General features: G+C 39.6%; 1 protein-coding gene across 17 annotated transcripts in view; it reads left to right on the top strand.

The window, feature by feature from the left end:
* The first annotated feature begins 2,958 nt into the window (after positions 1 to 2,958).
* Positions 2,959 to 23,283, top strand: part of RNF19A (ring finger protein 19A, RBR E3 ubiquitin protein ligase) — a 118,200-nt gene continuing 97,875 nt past the window's right edge. For 5 of the 17 annotated variants that reach the window (XR_010112997.1, XR_010112994.1, XR_010112995.1 and 2 more), the window contains exon 1: positions 2,969 to 3,266. The gene's annotated coding sequence lies outside the window, so the exon portion shown is untranslated. Of the gene's footprint in view, positions 3,267 to 3,464; positions 3,843 to 23,283 lie in introns of those variants that run through there. The other 12 variants (XR_010112996.1, XM_055116788.2, XM_055116801.2 and 9 more) reach the window with 8 other exon arrangements.

Raw genomic sequence — 23,283 nt, 5'->3', positions numbered from 1 at the left:
AAATGTTTATCGAATTGATGTTAAATGAATTAGAAGAGAGGAGGGAAACAAAAGAGAATACTGCCAAAAATTAAGGCACCTGGGGCCAATTAGGCTTTTGCAGTATTCCAGTGAGAAATGATGAGGCCCCGGCAGTGGTTTCCAACCTTGATCGTGCATTGGAATTACCTGGAAAGAGGTTATTTATTTATTTTTGTTGTCGTTGTTGTTTTGTTTTGTTTGAGACGGAGTCTCGCTCTATTGCCCAGGCTGGAGTGCAGTGGCACAATCTCAGCTCGCTGCAACCTCTGCCTCCCAGGTTCAAGCGACTCATGCCTCAGTCTCCCGAGGAGCTGGGATTACAGGAGTGTGCCACCATGCCCAGCCAATTTTTGTATTTTTTATAGAGATGAAGTTTCATCATGTTGTCCAGGCTGGTATCAAACTCCTGGCCTCAAGTGATCCACTCACCTAAGCCTCCCAAAGTGCCGGGATTACAGGCGTGAGCCACTGCGCCCGGTTTTCTTTCTTTCTCTCCCTCCCTCCTTCCCTTCTTTCATTCTTTCTTGAGACAGGGTCTCACTCTGTCGCCCAGGCTGGAGGCCAGTGGTGTGACCAGGGCTCACTGCTGCCTTGACCTCCTAAGGCTATGGAGATGATCCTCCTGCCTCAGCCCCCTGGAGTAGCTGGGACTGCAGACGTGGGCCACCATGCCAGGCTAATTTTTGTATTTTCGCCATCTTGCTCAGGCTGGTCTTGAACTCCTGGACTCAAGTGATCCAACCACCTCTGCTTCTCAAAGTGCTAGGACTACAGGTGTGTGCCACCGTGCCCAGCACACTTGGGGAGTTTTAAAAACTACTGATGCCTGAGCACCACCATCAGTGATTCTGATTTAATTGTTGGGTGCAACGTGGACATAAGAATATGCAGCCAAATTTGAAAACACTGCTCTAAAAGCAGAGGGAGATATAGAACAGAGAGCACAGGGATATTTCCGGGGTATAATAAACAGGACTTGGTGGTTAGTTATGAATTGGAAGGGACAAAAAGAATGGGGCCTGGGAACAATCCTAGGTTTCTGGCTTGTGTCTGGGTGAATGAAAGAAGCATGCTTTGAGGAAAGGACAAACTACATCTTGGACAGCCTGAGTCTGAGGTGCCTCTAGGAATTCAAGTTGGGGATGTTCAATGGGTATTTGTTTTTTAATAGATTTATTTGGCCTAGTGAAGAATAGAAAGTCCTTCTAATTTTTAGGAAGACAAGAAAGCCAGAAGCAGCATCTCTGGAAAATATGACCGTTGTACAGAGTGTAAGACCATTTTCATTCCGCACAGCTTCTTTATTCAAAATCCCCTTTCAAGCCAGTGCCCCATCTGTGCTGAAATGTTGTTTAACGTGTTGATATATTTTCTTTCTTTCTTTTTTTTTTTTGAGACGGAGTCTCGCTCTATCGCCCAGGCTGGAGTGCAGTGGCGCGATCTCGGCTCACTACAAGCTCCGCCGCCCGGGTTCACACCATTCTCCTGCCTCAGCCTCCCGAGTAGCTGGGACTACAGGCGCCCGCCACCACGCCCAGCTAATTTTTTGTATTTTTAGTAGAGACGGGGTTTCACTATGTTAGCCAGGATGGTCTCGATCTCCTGACCTCGTGATCCGTCCGCCTCGGCCTCCCAAAGTGCTAGGATTACAGGCGTGAGCCACCAATTCCGGCCAACATATTGATATATTTTCAAGAAGGATATTATGTATGGGTACTTAACTTACTATTCTTGTGCTATCTGTAGGCTTAAAGCATCCCATATGTAAAGTCGCTGGCAGCCTTCAAGTAGCATTTAAAGGTATAACAGCTTTAAAACTTCCCATAAATGAAAATAAACATACCCATAATTACTTCCTTTAAGATTCGAGGCCAAAGACACTTAAACCTAAACTGCCTAGCTTGTTCAATTTTCTAATTGGTAAACATTTACTGGGTTACCAAAGATACCAAGTACATTCGGAAAGACCGTGGCTCCTTGGTTTGTTTCTAATTTAAATTACACAGACACACTAAACAAGGACTGGGAGAGTGATATATTTAGTTAAGTAACAGATGGCAAATGGACATTCTGTCCAGCCTCTATCACATTCGTTTCTCAGTATTCTATGTTAGAGTGATCTAAATCTTGAAGAGAATAAACCAGGAGGAAATGCACCAGGCCCAGACGGAATTTGTTTATTCAACTAAGAATACCAAGACTAGTGTAGATTGAAACATTCAAAGGGGATATGACTGGCTGAAAAGATATGAGAGGAAGGAACAAATAAAGCTGGATTAAAGTAATTAGGAATGTATTAGAGATGAAATAGGAATTCTGATTACTTGACTGCAAAATAGTAAAAAAAAAAATGAAATAAAAGAGATGAATGGAAGATACTCTCCAAACCCTCACGTAGGCTTGCTATTGTGGCTAAGTACTGTTCCTAACAGCCTCTGCAAAGACAGGTCCACTAAGAGGGCGGCTGCAGACGCACAGGGTGCTGCCGTCCTCTGGGAAAGGACATTTCCTCGCCGAGAGCTGCAACATCCCGGCACTTCTCTCCCTCGACCTGCCAATCCAGCAGGTGAACCCTGAGAACACAAAGGAATGAATAATGCCGGGCAAACTGCCAAGAGCCAGGGTCGCCGAGTCTGGCAACTCCCTTCAACCGGGCGCAGCTCCAGCCACCCCGACCTGTCCTTGGAGGAGACGCTCTCTGGGCCACGGAGAACCGGCCAGGGAGACACCGGCCCCACTGCCCGGCGCGCTCGAGGCGAAGTCCCCTCCGCCAGGGACAGGTGTGGGGGCTGCAGTCGGGGCCACCCGGGTGCAGCGGGGCGGCTCCTGCGCGGGCGCGGAACGAACGTGCGCAAGGGAACAACCGCGTCCAGAGCCGCCCGCAGCGGGCCCGGTGGGCGTGACGCCATGACGCACAGCACGCGGGCGGCGCGCCGGGGCGGGGCGGCCGGGGGCGGGAGGAAGAAGTGGGAGGAGGAGGAGGGGAAAGCGGGGGCTGCGGGAGGGGGAGGTGGTAGTTGCGGCGCTGGTTCCCGGGAGCAGCCGTCGAGCCACAACTGCGGAGGAGGAGTTCGGGAAGGCGGCCGTCGGGACTCCTCCCCTCCGTCGTCTCCGCCCCGGTTGAGAGGCGCCTCGGCGCATCGGAGGGACCCTCCCCCGCGCTTCCTCAGGCTGCTGTCGCCGCTGCTGGGAGATGGGCCTACTCGCCCGCCACCCTGCGCTGCCGCCGCTCTGAGGAGTTAAAGGTACGGGCGGGCACCCGGAGGAGCTTGCGCCCCGGAGCGGGAGAGAAGGGGCGGCTCTCGCTTACGACCCAGGGAGCTCTGGCCGGGCCGCAGCCCTAGCGCCCCTGCCCGGGACAGAAATGGATTCGGAAGTCCGGTGGGAAAGGCGTCTCCTCCAGTGTCCAGCGTGGGCTCGGGGCCGTGGCCGGCTTAGGGGGTCAGGCCTCGGGCAGCTCCGGGTCCCCTACCCGGCCCAGGCGCGGGCGCCTCCCGGGCCGCGGGGGCCGAGGTGGAGCGTGGGATCCGCCCCAAGCCCTGTCCTCCTGGTGCCTGTGCGGCCGGCGGCCGGCGGCCGGCCCGGAGATATTGTGACGGGCCGAGGCGGCGCTCCCCTCGAGCTGTCTCCTGCCCCTGAAGCGGGGGAGACCCAAGGGCGGTTGCCGCGGGGAGGCGGCGGGGGCGGAACGCATTCCTGACGGGTGAAATCGGCTCTAACGGGACCGATTTCCGGGCCTCGCTGCAAATTTGGAGCCGGGACATCGCCCCGCAAGCCGTGCTGCCTGGGGCCCTAGGGAGGGGAGCTGTGTTCCGAGGAAGGTTAGTCCGAGACTGCTACCACCTCCTTCAAAAGCAAAAATTACACATCACACCAAAATGGTGTAGCCTTGGGGTGAAGTATGTGTTAACCGGGGTCTTCCGGGATCGTCTCCCCGTGCTAAGCCTTTAGGGTGTTCCCAGCCCTCGCCCGGCAAGTAATACTACTACTTTGAATTTTCAGTTTTTCTTATCTGGGTTCCACTCTGCAGTTGCTCTTTTTTTCCCATTTCCATTAATGGGAAGAAGAAAAAGAAGTTTAGGGTTCATTAACCCCGCGACAAGGGCAGTAAATAAAAAGAGGGAAGAGAGTGGTTAAGGCTATATATGGGAGAGAGAAACGTTTAATTTTTTCCCATTGGCCCTTGGAGATATAAATACACGAACGATGCTTTACTCTGCTTAATGTTTACTGTCCACAATGTTGCAGAATGTTCTGTTGGGGTGACGTTAGAAAAGACGGCGTTTAAGTGCCGTTGCAATTTTCAAACCTAGATGTTGGCTAGAAATGCTAATTTTAAGTGTTAGTAAACAGTAGAGGCTTAAAGCAGCCCTTTCCTTTGATCGGTTGTCTTAAATTGTGATCCTTACATTCCACTTTTTTTTTTTTAAAGAACATGGTTCTTTTCATTTTTTAAAAATATCTTTTCTTATTTTAACCTAGATTCATTGAGTTTTGGTTGTTTGAAGTCTGACGGTTTGCCTAAGTTTTATTTTCAGTTTTGCCATTACCCGTCTTAATACACATTTTACCACTTCTGTTTATAATGCAAGCCATTACCGTATTTGCCTGTTTTTGCTTCTTTAACACTGACTGAACTATCTGAATTGAGTTAAAATGTAAATACTTCTCTATTTAGAAAATGGCGATGATCGTATTTTCAAATGTTCTTTCCTTGTTACAGTTTCATGGTAAAAATTTAGAATTAAGTCTTGGGACTTAATAAACCAAATTATGCTTAAAAAAACACTTTTAAAATTTGTTAGTTTAATGCCCTGCTTAATGTTCTCTTTTTTTTAATTACTGTATAAAATTTAACTGAAGTTTAAATTTTACGTGTCCATGGAAAATATTTTAATGTCATCGCAAGGTGTCTTTGAGGAAAAAATTACAGTTGGCAACTAATGTTAGTGTATTTTTTTCACTATCTTAGCTTCCAGGAGATTCCAGTAAGATTAATTTTTAAAACTGCAGCATCATTTTAGGAGTTGAAGCACAACCTAATTCTTAGTACCAAATAGTGGCCACTGGAAATTTTGTTTTCTCATTTAGGGGATGCCTCAGTTGATCAGTAGACTTAATATAAAGAACTGTCCATACTGTCAACCAGACAGTGTTGGGATTTTTAAACAAGTTTTGGTGATTTCTTGAGTTTTTGATGTATTTTGTTTGACTGAAACTTATTTTCTGCCTAACACACGAGAGGTGCTAAGATTCCTATTTTTAAAGATACTTCATTCAAGAAAATGGATGAATAAATAAAATACTTAACATCTTGGTGGAAAGTAAATGCACTTCCCAAATTTGAATATAAGTGAAGTCGTAAAGCAGTATGTTTGCAGTTGAGGATGTAAGACACTTGGGTCACCTCTATTTTATTGGGGTTGGATTGAAGGATACTATTTGTTATGGGGTTGTTTAGAATTAAATATGGGTAATTAAAAGCAAACTTTTTGTTTTAACTATTTGAAATAATCACTTGTATATTATGGAAGATTCTGACACCCCCTCCCCACCACGGTTTTTTTTTTTTTGTTGCAGCAGTTTGTATCTTGAACACTTATTTAGATTTATATAGAAATTTTTTGGTTTCAGATTATTTCTCCCCCTTCTCCAACACATATAGTTTGTTGTTGTTGTCGTTTTTAATCTACAGGGCACAGATGGTTGAGATATGTAGTTTTCTGTAATTTCCAAGTAGGGAAAAGAAGGCAAAATATTTGTGATAACATGTAAAAGTCCCTAGTCAAGTGCTGGGCGCAGAGTAAGCTGGAGATAAATTTTGTTATATTAATATTTACATCTTAATTGCTCACTTACATCTTCTCTACTTGGGTTATATAGGAAATCTTAGGGAATTGTTATTCGTTTTTCTAATGTCATTAATAAGTGAAAACTGACTTTCAAATGCAGGCTGGTTTTGTACTGAACTAATAAGCTTATGATCTTTTAACATTCTTTGCCAAGATAAAAATTAGGCCACCTTGGGCAAAAGCCCAAAGTAAAGTTGAATTTCTAAATTTACATTTCATTGCATATTGCATTGTATTTGGCAAACTAGCACATCATAGCAAAATGGTAGTTTAATTTAGATTGTCTGAAAGGACCCATGATTATATATGGAGTAGTACTTAAGCTTAAAAGCTATTTATCAAAATATTCATCTTACTACTTATGGAGAATAGCTAAATTTTTCTTTACTTAGGAATTTTTTTTCTCCAACTAGGAGTAATTATGAATTTTCTTTTTTTAAGTCATGCCAGTTCTTCGTTAGTAGATAGAAGATGTCTAACATTGAAACAACTCATTTACTTAACCATACCTGCACAGCTAAAGACTAAGGGATAATATTTCCTTGCTGAACATACCTTTATTTCAGATGGTGGTAGGCTTCAACCAAACAGGCAGTGAAATCACTTTGGGTGTTTAAAACTTGTGTATTTCATTTGTTTCTCAAAAGTTATCATATGTCAGTGATACTTTCTATATCAAAGTGGAAAAAGTAACACTTCTTGATAAAGGAGGTTTTGCTTGCATTGCTCTCTTTATCACTGTCATTAACACCTGAAGAATTATTTTTATTGATAACTTTTTAAAAAAGCTATGCCATTAGCCTTAAAACCATTATGTAGTCTTATCCTATTGATGTTATCTAGTATTTTATTTTATAAATCATTTACTAAAGAATTACTGTTAATTTGTTTTAGAAGTCCTATTAGGAAAGGTTTTGTTACATGAAACTCTCAATATGACAGAAGTGTTCAGTTGTTTTAACTCTGAAATAAGTTTGTGCATTGAATTCTGAAGCAAAAATCCTGCTCAGAAATCACCTTAGCTTGTTTACGCCCAAAAGAAACTTCGAAACTGAGTCTTTGGTTCAAAAAACTGGAGTTGGCCCCATGAAATTATGTATACTTAGCATTTTTAACTTCTGCCCTGTTGGGGAGACCCCTGAGGATAAAAATAGTCCTTATGATTTGAATAGCAGGCAGGTTGCCAATTGAAGAGACTTCGGTAGAAGTGAGCCATAAGGAGGGAGCCAGAGTTGTTAGAGGGAAGGAGCAAGAAACCAGGAGAAGCTTTTGGGAATGTGATGATGTTAGGTTTCCAGATAAATATTATGTAACGTATTAATATAAATATTGTATCACAAAAATAAGCTCATTATCATGAATCTGTTGATTTATATTTTGTGATTTCTCAGTCACGTATTGTTATTTGCCCCTGAAAATGGTAAGGTATCCTAAATTAAGTTATTCTAATGCATAATCACAAATGAGACTATGTGAAATGTGCAGAAGTATAGGAGCTAATGCAAGCTCTGTGATGGCAGGGACCATTTTCTTTGTTCACTCTTCAAGTCTCAGCACTTAGCATAAGCCTGACAATAAAAGATGTCGAATAAGTATTTGCTAATAGAATTAAAGTATCTACAATCTAAGGTGTTTATTTTATAACTATCTCTTCAGCAGTGTTACCCAATAGAAATACAATGTGAGCCACAAATATAATTTAAAATTTTCTAGTGCCACATTAAAGAAGTAAAAGGAAACAGGCAAAATTAGTTTTCATAATGCATTTAAGCCAATAGATCCAAAAGATTATCATGAGTGACTTTACATACTTTTATTCATATTGGACAGCGTAGCTCTAGGGGTGTTTTGTATGACATGTTTCTTTCTGCAGAACTTGTCTTTTTGTAGTCTTTTTCTAACTGATTGATGTGTCTTTTGAGGCCAAATACAGAATTGCATACACCTTCGAATTGGAGTTATTGAGTTGGATTGAAAGTCAGGCTACCTGTCTTCTCTCAGTTTTACATCTCCCCACAAAATGACTTTGCGCGTTACTGTCTTTCCCCATGTATAATCCTGTAATCCCAGCAGTTTGGGGAGCTGAGGCAGGCAGATCATTTGAGGTCGGGCAAGACTAGCCTGACCAACATGGTGAAACCCTGCCTCTACTAAAAAATACAAAAATTCGCTGGGCTTGGTGGCAGGCACCTGTCATGCCAGCTACTAGGGAGGCTGAGGCAGGAGAATTGCTTGAACTTGGGAGGTAGAGGTTGCAGTGAGCTGAGATTGTGCCACTGTACTCCAGCCTGAGCAACAGAGCAAGACACCATCTCTAAAATAAAATAAGGGAGGATATTCATCATCTTTTTCATTGGATTAGTATAAGTTAATTGTGCCTTTGAAACACTCTGGGCTACTCAGACAAGACTGTTATAAAAGAGATCCTCTAATTATTAGTAACTAGTCAGAGCAAGGCTCAGTGGAAAAAACAGGATAGAAGTTCCCATGAGACTGGTGCTTATAGAATGTACTGTTACCTCCCACATTGGAATCAGTAACAATAAATCAATACAAGATGCTCTTAAATAGAATCAGGAGAGGCGACTAGGTTGGTTTGAGCACCAGATTTTAAACCTCTCATCTATTTAATATTGCCTGAAGAAATCTGTTTTTCAGTTTTTGTATGGAATAAATGGGACTTTTTATATAGGCATCCTTAAATAAAATCATGAAATAAGGTCATTTGGAAAGTGGGGGTGGGAACTGGTAAGTAGTGTGAGTGCGTAAGTGGGGAAAATAAAGTAACCATTTAGAAAAGCCTATTATCTTAGGGTATATGATGTATATAGTTCAATGACTGTAATTCTTTTATCCAAAGCAAGGGTGGCAGTGGTTACCTGGTAGGCAGTTGAGACTTCTGGTTGTATACATAGCCATATCAAATAGATTTCTCCTTATAGCCATACCCTTTAATATAAAACCAACTTTTGTCAGGCATGGTGACTCATGCTTGTAATTCCAGCACTTTGGGAGGCCAAGGTGGGCAAATCACCTGAGGTTAGGAGTTCGAGACCAGCCTGGCCAACATGGTGAAACCCTGTCTCTACTAAAAATACAAAAAAAAATTTACCTAGGTATGGTGGTGGGCACCTGCAGTTCCAGCTACTTGGGAGGCTGAGGCAGGAAAATTGCTCCAACCTCAGAGGTGGAGGTTATAGTGAGCCGAGATTGCGACATTGCACTCCAGGCAGGGTGACAAGCAAATCTGTGTCTCAAAAATAAAAATAAATAAATAAATAAAAACTTTTTTTTTGGAGACAGAGTTTCACTCTGTCACCCAGGCTGGAGTGCAGTGACGCAATCTTGGCTTACTGCACCCTCCGCCTCCCAGGTTGAAACAATTCTCATTCCTCAGCCTGCCAGTAGCTGGGATTACAGGCACCTGCCACCACACCCAGCTAATCTTTTTTTTTTTTTTTTTTTTTAACAAGAGGCGAGGTTTTGCCATGTTGGCCAGGCTGATTTCGAACTCCTGGACTCAAGTGATCCGCCCACGTCAGCCTTCCAAAGTGCTGGGATTACAGGCGTGAGCCACTGCACCTGGCCCATTTTTAAAATTATGCACAAACGTTAAATATCCTTTAGATTTTTGCGTAATTTAGCATACCTTACTGATGTCCTTAGCAAAAATTTCCAGAACCATATTTTAGTGCGTTGCATGGTAACCCCACAAAAGATATGTTCATGTCCTAATCCCCAGAATCTGCAAATGTTATTTGGAAAAAGGGGTTTTGCAGATGTAATTAAGTTAAGAATCTTGAGATAAGATCATCCTGGATTATCCAGGTAGCCTCAAAATCAAGTGACAAATGTCTTTGTAAGGGACAAGTAGACACATTACAGAGAAGACGCGCAGAAAAGGAGGAAGCAGTGTGCTCATGGAGGCAGAGATTGGAGTGATGTAACCGCAAGCCAAGGAATGCTTATAGTCACCAGAAGCTGGAAGAGTCAAAGGACACATTCTCCCCTCGAGCCCCAGTGGGAGCACGGCCCAGCTGGATTTTGGACTTCTGGCCTCCAGAACTGTAGGAGAAATGTCCATTGTCTTAAGCCAACCAGTTTGTGGTAGTTTGTTACAGCAGCCACAGGAAACTACTATACAGTCAAAAGTCTTCAGTAAACCAAAAATCTCTAATTATCGTTGTTTTATATCATGTGCTATGACGATCAGAGACTAAACAGCCCTTTCGTTAGAATTCTAATTCTGAGAAATATCAGAGGAAGTGTTTTAATACCCTCCAGTCTCAACAGGAATCGATTATATCTTATAAGATACATTTTGTTATTTTTGCTTGTATCGTTTCTTTCTTCTCCTAACTTGCTCCTTCTTTGCTCTTTGTATACTTTTTAAGATGTAGTTGACATGGGGGAGGAGAATGAGTAAAACACTAGTAGGATAGACCAACAGGTTTTGTCTTCTTTAAAGTGTAATTCCTCCATGATCCCCCTTCCACCTTTTCTGTCTCCTTTACTGGATTCGCCTCTTCTCCCCTACATCTTAATGTTGGGATGCTACAGGCCTCATTCCCTACTCTTTAATATTTACTTTTTGGTGATTTCATCTGTGTTCACGATTTTACATACCATCCAAATAACAGCAACTCCAAAATTTACATCTCTAGGCTTTACTTTTTTCCTAAACTCTGGGCTTGTCAAACGGGTGTTTGGATATACATCTCCACCTAGGTATAAGAGATATCTCAAGTATAAATGTCTAAAAATGAACTTCTGGTCTTGGCTCACTCTTAAAACTTGTGTTTCATAGCCTTCCCCATTTCAGTTGATAGCAGTTTCAGCCTTCTGATTAATCAGGCCAAATCCTCTTGTAATCCATCAGGAAATCCTTACAGTTTTACCTTCAAAACATGTCCTCAACACCTTCACTGATGTGCCATCGTCATCTTTCTCATAGATTACTTCAGTAGTCTTTAAACTGTTCTCTGTGCTACCATCCTTGATACCTCCCCATCTGTTCACAACACTTGAATGATCCTTTTAAACTTAGATTTTAAACTATCTCTGTCACTTTAGAAACCCAAGTTTCCCTGTCTCACTTAGAATAAAAGCCTTACAGTGGCCTTAACCCCACACAACCTGGCATTCTCATGTATCTCAGATAGTCTTTGCCTTGCTCATTAATTTTCAGCCATATTAGGGCCTCCTGGCTATTCCTTGAGCATACCAGACACATTCCTCCCTTAGGGGCTTTGCAGTGGCTGTTCTGTGCCTTGGATACTCTTTCCCCAGATTTCCACATAGCTAACACCTCCTTTACCTCCTTCAGGTCTCTGCTAAATGCCACCCTTTCAATGAGACTGTGATCACCCTGTTTAAAATAGTAATCAACACCACACATACACTGATCTCCTTTGCTCTGCCTAACTTTTTTCCCCACCTTCTAGTAAAGAATAATATTAAAATATTTAGACGATATTTAGAAAATTGTAAACTTGTATATAAGAGCATGGAGTAACTTTTAGTAATGCTTATTTATAGTTACTGACCTAGAATGATTGTGGAGATAAGATAGGAGTTGGGCCTTGAAAGAGGAGTAGGACTAGCAGTGAAGATGGAAAAGAATACTCCAGGCAGAGACAAAGGCATAGGAAAATTCATAGAGGTGAAACTATGTATGTTTTGTTAAGATATTTAACAAATAGGTCAGTTGGCTAAAGTGTGGGGTTTTTATGTAGAACAGTGAGAAACTGAGGTTGCACTGTGGAGGGCTTTTAATGCCACAGGAAGCTTGAAATTTATTCTTCATCTCGGGGAAACCAGTGGAAATTTGTAAGCAGACTTTAACAAAGAGGATAATGTGGTAATTTGGATACCAGGTGATTAATGAAGGCGTAGTCTAGGCAGTAAGATAGTAGAAAGAATGCTGAGCCTTTAGCTCTGCCACCTTAGCTGTGTGGGTAAGTCACATCTCTAGACCAGTGCTGTGCAATAGAACTTTCTGTGGTGAAGGAAATGTTCTAGACCTGTTCAGTCCAATATGGTAGCCAATAGCAACCTATGGTTGTAGAGCATTTGAAATGTGACTAGCACAACTGAGGAACTAAAATTTAATTTTAATTTAAATAGCCTCATGGGACTAGTGGTGATACATCGAACCTACTAGCTCTAAATTCAGTTTTCTCACTTACAAAATAGGTTAGATTAGAATGCTAGAGTCACTAGAAGGATAGGTTTCACAGCCACATAAAGTTGGTGCAGCCTCTTGAGAAGAGCAAGTAAGTACATGAACACAGGGACCTTTACATGACTAGTTTTTTTGTCTGTGTGAAATAGGTCCAGAATTTGTAGCCTTTTCACTCTTTGTATCTTCTTGACTTACTTAAAAGACTCACTCTATTTTTTGATGGCTGCTTTTTCAAATTAGTCTTTGGATTACTGTCTCCCAGGAGTTGACTAGTTAAATATCTGATACATCTAATTTAATAGTCTGTTTTAGAATTGTAGTTAAACTGATTGTGTTGCTTTTGTTTTTTTATTTTTTAATTTTTTTCTATTTCATTTTTTTCAGAGACAGGGCCTCACTGTGTCACCCAGGGTGGAATACAGTGGTGTGATCATAGCTCACTGCAGCCTGGAATTCCTGGGCTCAAGCAACCCTGCCACCTCAGCCTCCCAAGTAGCTAGGACTACAGGTGTGCACCACCACACCCAGCTAATTTGTGTAGTTTTTGTAGAGATGGGTTTCACCTTGATGCCCAGGCTGCTCTTGAACTCCTAAGCTCAAGTAATCTGCCTGCCTTGTCCTCCCAAAGCGCTGGGATTGCAAGCATGAGCCACCATACCATGCCCAGCTGATTTTGTTGCTTTTGAATTCTCAATAAGAAATCCGTAACAGAGATAAACCTTTATGATTGTTTACCTGCTGTGTAATTATTACCTAGATTTTTCTGTCTTTAGAAAATACTCCCTTTTTTTTCCTTATACAGTTAATAATATTTCCTTTGTACGTGAGTTTTTAATCTCATTTTTGGGAGACTGGTGTAAAGAGAAGCTAATTTGAATACTACATACCCAAAGGGAAACAGACACATTTTGCTTATTGTGCCTCTTGGTTCCCAAGAGATATTATTCCATCTGAGAATTACCTTGTAGTTTGAAGAAAATTTTAAAACTAAGTTCTAGGATCTCTACCAAACACCTCTTACAGATTGCACTCTATCTCCTATGTACATATATCATTCAATTACATGCACACACAATGATTTAGCTAACCAGAGGTCTTCCCTCCCCCTTACTCGTGGTGTCCTTCAGGAGAAAGAGACAAATGAGCTTCCAAAATTGGAGAGGTGGGATGCTACTGTTATCAATAATTTGTATGGAGTTGAGGGATTTCCAGAGAAAGTGGTTAGGATAAGATTAGTCCAAACACTTAATACTTTTTTTTTTCTTTTTTTTCTTTTGAGACAGAGTTTTGCTCTTGTCACCCGGGCTGGAGTGCAATGGCACAATCTTGGCTTACTCAACCTCCACCTCTTGGGTTCAAGCAATTCTTCTGCCTCAGCTTCCCAAGTAGCTGGGATTAAAGGCATGTGCCACCACGCCCAGCTAATTTTGTATTTCTAGTAGAGACAGTGTTTCACCATGTTGGCCAGGCTGGTCTTGAACTACTGACCTCAGGTGATCTGCCCACCTTGGTCTCCCAAAGCACCGGGATTACAGGCGTGAGCCACCGCACCCGGTCCAAACACTTAATACTTCTAATTGTCCAAATAGTAGAATCACATTAATCATGAGACTTGGTAAAATTCACTTTGACACTGAATTTACTAACAAGAGTATACTAATACTTGGGAGAATTTGGAGACATTTTGTAAAGAACAGAAACAACAATTATTTGTTTATCCTAGAAAATTGTAATCATCTACTTAACCTAGAGTATTCTGTATATTAAAACTGCCTATATATTTGTATATTATTATCATAGTCTTTTGGAACTAAGGGACCCTAGACATCCTCTGGTCTTAATCACCTTAGTTTTCGAATATGGAAATTAAAATTCAAAAACATAGGTAAACTTGGTTAAGATCTAATACTAGGTTAGTGTTTCCCTCCTGTTGAGAACCAAGAGACACAGTAAGCAAAATGTGTCTGTTTTCCTTTGGATATGCAGCATTCAAATTAGTCTCTCTTCAGCAATGTGTGTTTTAACCAGTTGAAGGAAATTTTTGACAGCTAGGTATCTTTTTTAAACCTATTTAAAAACTTACATGTCTCTGGGCACTTGATCATACCTGGCATTTTGCACTCTGCTTTCCCTGTGGTTTCCCTAATGGTGTATTGTTTGTGCTTCTTTTCGAAGAGGGCCTGGAATAAGCTAACCAAAATGTTTTTTATTGGAGAAATTGAATGAGTAATGCTTTATTCCTTTCTGCAGCAGCTTACTTTTTGTAATAACTTGAGTAGTGAATATTACTTGTAATGAGTATTATTAAAACCACAAAGCACCATTTTGTTCTTCTCCCAATCAAATATGGACTCAAACAGGTAGATGTGGCAGGTGCGTGTTTGTGAAGCTGTTTAAGAAATACCTCTTTTGGGAGGCTTTGTGGCTTATGGGAATAGCTTATTCTGAACTTTGAGTTTCTGTTTCTGAGAGATTATAGAAACTATCTTAAGGCTAGAACCCAAGAGAGTATATCTGGGTCTTGGTAAGCATTTACTTTCTAAAGAACTTGTTGGAAACTGATACTCACCTACACTAATGATATGTTGAATTATCCCCATCTCCCTCATTTATAAGTAGTTGAGTTAAAAATATTCATTCCATTTTTAACATTAGACCACTTGAGGTAGGTTTGTACTAGCTGTACATTATTTATATAATTTACCTTTGAGAAATTCGTGTACTTTAATAATGTATTCCAAACTTCCAAGTGCCTATTCATTAGGGAAGCCATTTCAGAGCCAAACATTTGTTTTTATTTCTAACCTAATGTGTAATAAGTGTTTTGTTTTTTTTTTAACCCAATACATGGTAAATTTAGATACATTTGTGCTATCTTCTCAGATGAGTATACTTACAGGTAATATTTAAGTGATTATATGTACCATACCCTTTACTGAATTCTTGATGTGTTATTTTATTTAATCTTTATAATCTATGGACTATAGGTACTGTAATTCACATTTTATAATTGAAGAAACTGAGTCTTAGTAATTTAACCCAATGTCACATAGTTAATGTAAGTTTCAGAGGCTGAACTTGAACTCAAGATATCCTGACTCCAAAGTGCATGCTTTACTCACTCAACAAAATATACTCTATCACTACCCCATATTTGTATAGCATTTAAAAAACCTTTCCCCCCAAGCTAATCTAAATTTTGTTACCTCATCTTATTATATTTTCCAGCTTTAAGGTGAGTAAGATAGATAATTGTATCTGTAACAGAAAACCCAAAATCTCATGCTGGAACACAATAACAATTTATTTCTCACTCACACAAAGAACCATGTGTAGTACTCAGGTATCCAGATTCTTTCCATCTTGTGACTCCTCTGTCCTCTAAGTTCTGCCTCACTAGAATTACTCCATTCAGCCAGTCATTGTGTGAAGAGAAAGAGAGCTTGAAGGTTTTTTTCAGGGATGATTTAGAGGTCAGTCCTTGAAAGGGCATACATTATTATAGTCAGATTGCATTGGCCAGGACTAATAATGTGGCCACACTTAGCCATAAGTGGAATGGGAAAATGTAGTCCTGCTTTGTGCTCAGAAGGAAAATGAAGCAGATGAGCATGTAACAGCATCTCTGCCACAATTGTATTTTCCCCATTTTACAGATGATACAGAGAGGTCCTTTCTGAACAAAAGGCATAAAACCACTTGGTAGAGATCATAGAACCTAGGTTACCTTAGATCTGCGTATTATGTGCTCACGCGTCTAAGGACACGTTGCAATAATTGAAAGGTATGTAGATTGTATGTCTAGTACCATTGCTTTCTTTCACATTGGGCATTAAATGTCTTCATCTCTTCATGTCTGTTATTAATACACTTTAAATAGATTATTAATTGACTTACCTCATAAGGAATAATCAACTTTAAAATTTTTTCAGTGGTAATTGCCATTTTAAGTAAAGATGACACAATAGCATTATAATATCTTTATGGACATATTTATGGTCACCTGTCCTTTGAATATACAATATTGATTAACCTTTGTTTGTATGATTTTTGTTTTCAATACATGTGATGGGTTACTGTGGGCCGGCCATCTATCCACATAATGTTTATTCTTGTGTGATGAATCAGAGACTTTGTTTAGCCATGAAAGTTGTTTTTTAACCTTCCCAAAAACTTAACTCTTGTGGAAAGAGTTGCAACTTCAACTGGAATACTTCTAATGGAATAGAATTATTTTCTAACTGAGCTTATAATTGGTACAGCTGTGAATGCTGTACTAATAATGTAAATTAGCGAGAGTAGGAAGGATTTACAGAAACTGTTAACTTTTACTGGCAAGTTAAATCTGACATCTCAGCATTAACAGTTAACCTTTCATTGTACTTTAGACTCCTTGGAGAATGTGTTGAAAGCTGTGGATCTATCCTGTGCCTAGAATATATATATATATATTCACAAATTAACATACACTTTTGAGATTTCATGGATTTCTCTGAAGCCAGTCCATGCATTAGCTGTTATTTTAAGCATTTTTATTTTTTTCTAAAAATGTACTTGTTATATTTTTACTTTACTAGGCTGTAGAAAGAGATGTTTAATAAATACTATTACCTGGGCAGTAAGAATAATGCCCAGAGGCTGGTCGTGGTGGCTTACGCCTGTAATCCCAGCACTTGGGGAGGCAGAGGCAGGAGAATCACTTGAGGCCAGGAGTTCAAGACCAGCCTGGCCAACATGGTGAAACCCTGTCTCTACTAAAAATACAAAAATTAGCCAGGCATGGTGGCACGTGCCTGTAGTCACAGCTACTAGGGAGGCTGAGGCACAAGAATCGCTTGAACTCAGGAGGCAGAGGTTGCAGTGAGCTGAGATTATGCCACTGCACTCTAGCCTAGCAACAGATTGAGACTCCGTCTCAAAAAAGGAAAAAAAGAATAATGCCCAGAGAATGCATTGCTGCTTGGTATCCGAATTTGGTAGTTATGTTGGGGAATCAATTTACTAGAGGAAAATAATGACATTTCTAAATTTGAGGTTCATAAGCAAGTCTTATAAGTAAGCATAGATCATGAATGGCATAACTTAAAAATAACATTTAAATGTGATTTTTTAGTAATAGCAAACTTTATTATAATGAACTTCAGTGATTTCTCTCTGTTAAGAGAAAGTGATATATGAGAATCTAGTTTAATGCCTCAAACTTCTCTTAATGATATGATTCAGATTTATAAAAACTCTATTTACTTTGGGCCAAAATTAGCTTGGGTAGAAATACATCATTTCTAGTAGATCACTTTAAGTTATAGTCTGATCAAAGGATGGCTTATGATAATTATCTATTTTTTGGTAGTCAGCTACTACATTAAATTGTACATAGCCATATTTAAATTTGATGAGATGGTGTTTGCAACACTACATATAGTAAATGCTGCACAAAGACAGATACTTCCCTTTTTTCATTGCCTTAGGAACGTTTATGTAGCACCAGAGGCTGAGCAGATCCAAAATAGTGAGTCTAGGGTTGAGGATTTCCCCACCTTTTATCTGCTAATATTGGTTCCTAAAGTTATGCCCAGTGAGCAAAATGAATATTCTGTATACTAGATAATTTGGTTAGATAAATAGTGATTTCTTTTGTGCAACTTAAATTGTCTACCAAAATGTTTGGGTATTAGAAAACCATTGTAACTACGAAAAATAGAGTGCTGTCAAAAGTATCTAAAGTCTACTAGGAAGAAAGCTTTAAAATGGATTTTGATAAATACTAGTTTCAGTTATGGGACTACCATATATGTCCAAATAAAAATCAACTTTTTTCTTTAAAATTATGCTTAGAAAAGAAGGAGTTACTTACTAAAATTTAGATCCTTGCAAAGTCATTCATGTTACTCTTTGGAGAAGATATCATCTGAAGTATCTGTTCAATGCTTAAATGTACTGGAATGAAAGTTCCACAGAATAGGGACCTTGTCTATTTTGTTCACTATCCAGCACTTACAAGAGTATCTGGCACATGATAGGCACTGAACATATTTGTTGAAAGAATAAATGAATTAATAGTTATACAGGTTACTTGGAGCAAGTAAGGCAAAAAGTTTAACACATTTAGTCATTCGTTGAAGACCTTACAGTTCCAGGTATTGAATAATGCAAGAAAATCTTTTAAAGGATCGTTTTAAAAAAGCAGTCTGGTAAGCAGTTACATTGTGGAGATCGTGGATGCATAAGTAGGCTAAAATTTCCTGTGACAGCATCCTGTACAGATTCAAGAATACTGTATCTCAAAGCCTAGATGAAGATATCCTTTGGAAAACTGCAAGATGTTTTCCTTAAAAAATTTATACATCTTTCCCCCTAAAGAAAAGTCTATGTAGTGTAGGGCAGCTGAAAGTCAAGCAGGAAATCAGAGTCTTACTGGCTTGAAGTATCAGGGGATGGAGTTAAGTGGCCAGAAATAGGATAAATCGCAGAAAGGAGGGAGTTATGGTAAGTAACTTCCAAAAATCTGTGGGTAAACTCCCTTCAGATATCTAGATGTCCCCTAGAACTGTGCTTGGGAGATTCCAAGGAGTTCAGTGGAAAACAACAGCTGGCAGGCAGAAAAATCTAAATAGAGATTTTAGCTAATGGCTTCTGCAGGGGTGACAGAATTTGGTGTTTGATTCCCAGCAAGATAGAAGGGATTGGTAAACATGGGTGCTTTCCACAGATCTACTCTAAAAGAGCATAAAACCAAGCTTTCAGAAGTTCAAGTTGACTAGCCAGTGACTTAATTGCCCAGTGTAATAAAAGTCCTCACTCTTCAGGAGAAGACAAGAGACTACAGAGCCTCTATAAGATATCCACAATATCCAGTTTATAATAAGCAATTACTAGACATGTAAAAAAGCAGGAAAATATGCTTCATTCCATGTCAAGACTCCCTCAAAAATAGGTAGCAGACTCTGCAATTAGCAGAATTAGCAGACAGACTTTATAGCAACTGCAGTGTTTTAAGGACTTAAAGGGGGAAATATAATGACTGAACATGTGGGTAGTCTCATCAGAGAAATGGAAACTATGAAAAAGAACAATAGATGTTATAGAACTGAAAAGTACAATATCTAAAATGAAAATTTCACTGGATGGATTTAACAGCAGATTGGAGATGGCAGAAGAAAAAGTTGATTAAATTGAAGATAAATCAATAGAAATTTGCCAGTCTACCGAACGAAGAAAAAAAGATTACAAAAAAGAACAGTGCCTCAGTTGCCCCTGGGACAAAAATCAAACTGACATACAAATAATTAGAATTCCAGGAGTGGGAAGAGAGAGAGAGACAGTATGGTAAAAAATACTTAAAGAAATAATTTCCCCCGAATTCCTGTATTTGGTTTAAATCAACTTCAAATTCAAGAAGTTCAGTGAACCCCAAGCAGGATAGAGACAAGGAAAACCACATCTAGGCACATCTTTATCAAACTGCTGAACATCCAAGATAGAAAACAATGTTGAATGCAAGCAAAGGAGAAAAAGACACATTATGTACAGGGGAATTAAAATATCAGGAAAGATGACTTGTCAGAAACGATGGAGGCCAGAAGACAGTGTAATAACCTATTTTAAATCCTGAAAGGATAAAGATATCAACCTGGAGTTCTGTATTCAGCAAAAATACCCATAAAACGTGAAGGTGAAATAACATTTTTTTTCCCCAGATAAAAGTTGAAAGAATTCATTGCTAGGAGACCTGCATATCAAAAAATGCTAATGGAAGTTCTTGAGGCTGAAGATACATGACACCAGATGAAAAGTGGATCCACAAGAACAGGGCTCCCCAACCCTTGGGCCACAGTGTGTGGCCTGTTAGGAACTGGGCCACGCAGCAGGAGGCGAGCAGCCGTGAGCATTATTGCCTGAGCTCCACCTCCTGTCAGATCAGTGGCAACAATGATTTCTCATAGGAGTATTGCGAACTGCACTCGAGGGATCTAGATGGCACATTCCATATGAGAATATAATGCCTGATGAAACCATCCCTGCTCCCACCCCCCACCTCCATCTGTGGAAAAATTGTCTTCTTTGAAATTGGTCCTGGTACCAAAAAGTTTGGGCACCGCTGCACAAGAAAGATTGAAAAGGACCAGAAAGTAAATATGTAACAATTAGGTTTCATCCTCCAAAAGAAGACTTTGTAAGCTTATAGAGCAATGGAATAATTTATAAATAAATAAATAAATGTCTCAAAAATAAGAAATTAAAAAATTAAATCAGTATGTATGTAGGGGGTGGGGCATGGAGGAAAGATCATTATTCAGTAACTGGTGTTGAGGTAACTGGCTAGCCATTTAGAAAACAAATTTTGATCTCTACTTATTCATAAACTATCAAATTACCAGTAGAAAACATGTGAAGGGATTTTAAAAATATAATCTTAGAGTGGGCAAGGCTTTCTAAGGCTGATGTAGAAGTCGAAAGTCAGAAAGATATGTGAATTTGAGCATGTTAAAAACTTTTGAAATTTCTACATTGGAAAATTGCCATATAGTCAAATACAATTTATACGTATACACACACACACACACACACACACACCCCCACATACCCCCATATGATAGCAAGCCTCTTTATTAAATAGAACTATGTCTTACACATCAGTGAGGAAAAGTGCTGCAGCAGGATATGAACATGTGCCTAGTGCACAGAAAGTGAAATGTAAATGACTTGTAGTGAGACAATACTAAAAATATCTTTGCTATCAAAGCAAATGTTCCTCGTGGATTCCCAATCTCACATGCAAATACATAGCCATTAAAATTAAATTTGTTTTCTTCATTCTTTATTATCTTCTCAACATAAGCGTGTGCTGAAGTTTAATAGCCTGTTATTCTTTTGTAATACAGAATACAGCATTTAACATAGTCTTTTTTATTTGTCTTCTTTATTGACACTTTCACTTGAGTATAGAATAGCTTTAAGCTTCTGTAGTGACCAAGTTAGTGATCAGTAGAAACTCTGCTGGGAATTATCTGTACCTATTCCGTCTTTACTTAAAAAAAAAAAAAAGACTTAGTCCTCTTTCTGTTCTCTTCAACAGTGCTAGTAAATATTGTCACATGCTGTTTTTATTGCATGCTTATTTTAGAAGTACCATACATCTGGATGTCAGACATCTAAAAAACAAATTAAAATTAGAAAACATAGGTACACTGCTCTTACATTTAGTATTTTGACCATCAGCACAAAATTACTGGATTTTCTCCATATTTTAAGCTGTTTGAGAAGTGACAGAAGAAACCTAATTTTAGCTGAATAACAGAAGCAAAAACTGTTATTTGACCATGCAGTAGGTTTTCCTCTTGGGAAGTAAGTCTTTTCTGTGTATGCAAACTTTTTGCCCTGCCTTCTTCATTTCCAGAATACCTTTCTAATGATGTGTAAATCATTTAGGCACATAGGTGGCTATTAGATGCTGCTGAAGTGTTTATGGTTAGATGTTTATTGGTGGGATATTATAAATGTATAATTCTTGAAGTTGTAGTGTCAGGATACTTAACATGTTTTACGAATTCTGAAGCACTTCTGAAGGTAAAAGGTTCTTGTCTTTCCACAGTTAAAAAACTGGATGTAGTAAGGCCGTATGGCTTAAGGATCACAGAGTAATAGCAACTGAAAAGCATCATTCATTCATTTAATACTAAGCACTTACTATAAGGTACACATTTTGTAAAGCACTAGGTTATCTTACATTCCATTTCAGCTAACATTTAGTACGGTGCTGGGTTTGTTAGGCAGGTTTAACACATGTCAATTTCACATTATTCTTAGAACATCTATTTGAGGTGAGTGGTATCATCCATATTTTGTGGTCCTGATCACTGATTCAGGAATATATCTTACCTAGGATATGATAACAAAAAATAGCTGAGCCAGGTCTTTTGACTCCCAAGTTCTCTTCTTTATACATACAATACTGGATGTTTTTTGTTTGCATGTCCAGATCTACTCTCATTCAGCCTTCTCTACCCTGCTCTGTGCCCCAGGAGGTTGACCTCTAAGGACTGCCTTAGAGGCAGTTGGCTTTTGGTTGGATTTACCCAGTGTGAGGCACTGGCAGGATATTGGAGAGCCAAATAAATGAAACATCTGTGTTTAGGTACACAGATATCATTGTGTTGCAAATGTCTCCAGTATTCACTACAGTAGCATACTGTACAGGTTTGTAGCCTAGGAGCAATAATCTATACAGTATACCCTAGGTGTGTAATAGACTATAACATCTAGGTTTGTGTAAGTGTGCTCTGTGATCACACGACAAAATCACCTAATGACACATTTCTCAGAATGTATCCCGATCATTAAGTGATGCATAACTGTATTTGTATAGATTGAGCTCTCTGACTGTTCCTTATCTATCCTGTGTTTGTGAAGGGAAATATAAACCGAGGGACATGAGGTGAAGTTTGTTTGAGTGAAATGTTTTTCCAGAGAACATATGTTAATTAGGAGGTCAGCCACAGGAGGAAAAAAACACATAGAAAAAGGCACATTAATCTTGAGTTTCTGGGTCGTGTATGTATCACAAAGTGAACATACCTTTGTAACCACTATGCATACTGCACATATTAAGAAAGTTTGGCTGGGCACTGTGGCTGACGTCTATAATCCCAGCACTTTGGGAGGCCAAGGCGGGCGGATCACTTGAGGTCAGGAGTTCGAGGCCAGCCTGACCAACATGGTGAAACCTTGTCTCTACTAAAAATACAAAAATTAGCCAGCATGGTGGCGCATGCCTGTAATCCCAGCTGAGGCAGGAGAATTGCTTGAACCCGAAAGATGGAGGCTGCAGTGAGCTGAGATTGCTTCACTGCACTCCAGCCTGGGCAACAGACGCAGACTGTGTCTCAAAAAAACAAAAAAAGTTCCCTTTGTGCCTCACCACAAAATGTAGCCACAATCCTGACATTGTACATTAATTCTCTCTGTTTGGAACTTTTTATAAATAGAATTATACCACATACTCTTTTGTATGAGAGTCCTGTCTTATGTGTAGCAGTATTTTGTTCCTTTTCATTGCTTCATTGCTTTAGAGTGTGAATATACCACAAATTATGTATTAATTCTACAGTTGGTAAAATTATGGGTTGTTTCCAATATTTTGAATATTATTACTAATGCTATTGTGAGCATTGTTAAGTATGTCTTTTAATGTATGTGTACATTCATTTTTCTTATGCATTCCTTTCT

This window comes from Pan paniscus, chromosome 7 (genome assembly GCF_029289425.2).
Source record: "Pan paniscus chromosome 7, NHGRI_mPanPan1-v2.0_pri, whole genome shotgun sequence".
Taxonomy (NCBI): Eukaryota; Metazoa; Chordata; class Mammalia; order Primates; family Hominidae; genus Pan; species Pan paniscus.
The sequence above is the reverse complement of the archived record's forward strand: the minus strand, read 5'-3'. Positions and strand labels throughout refer to the sequence as shown.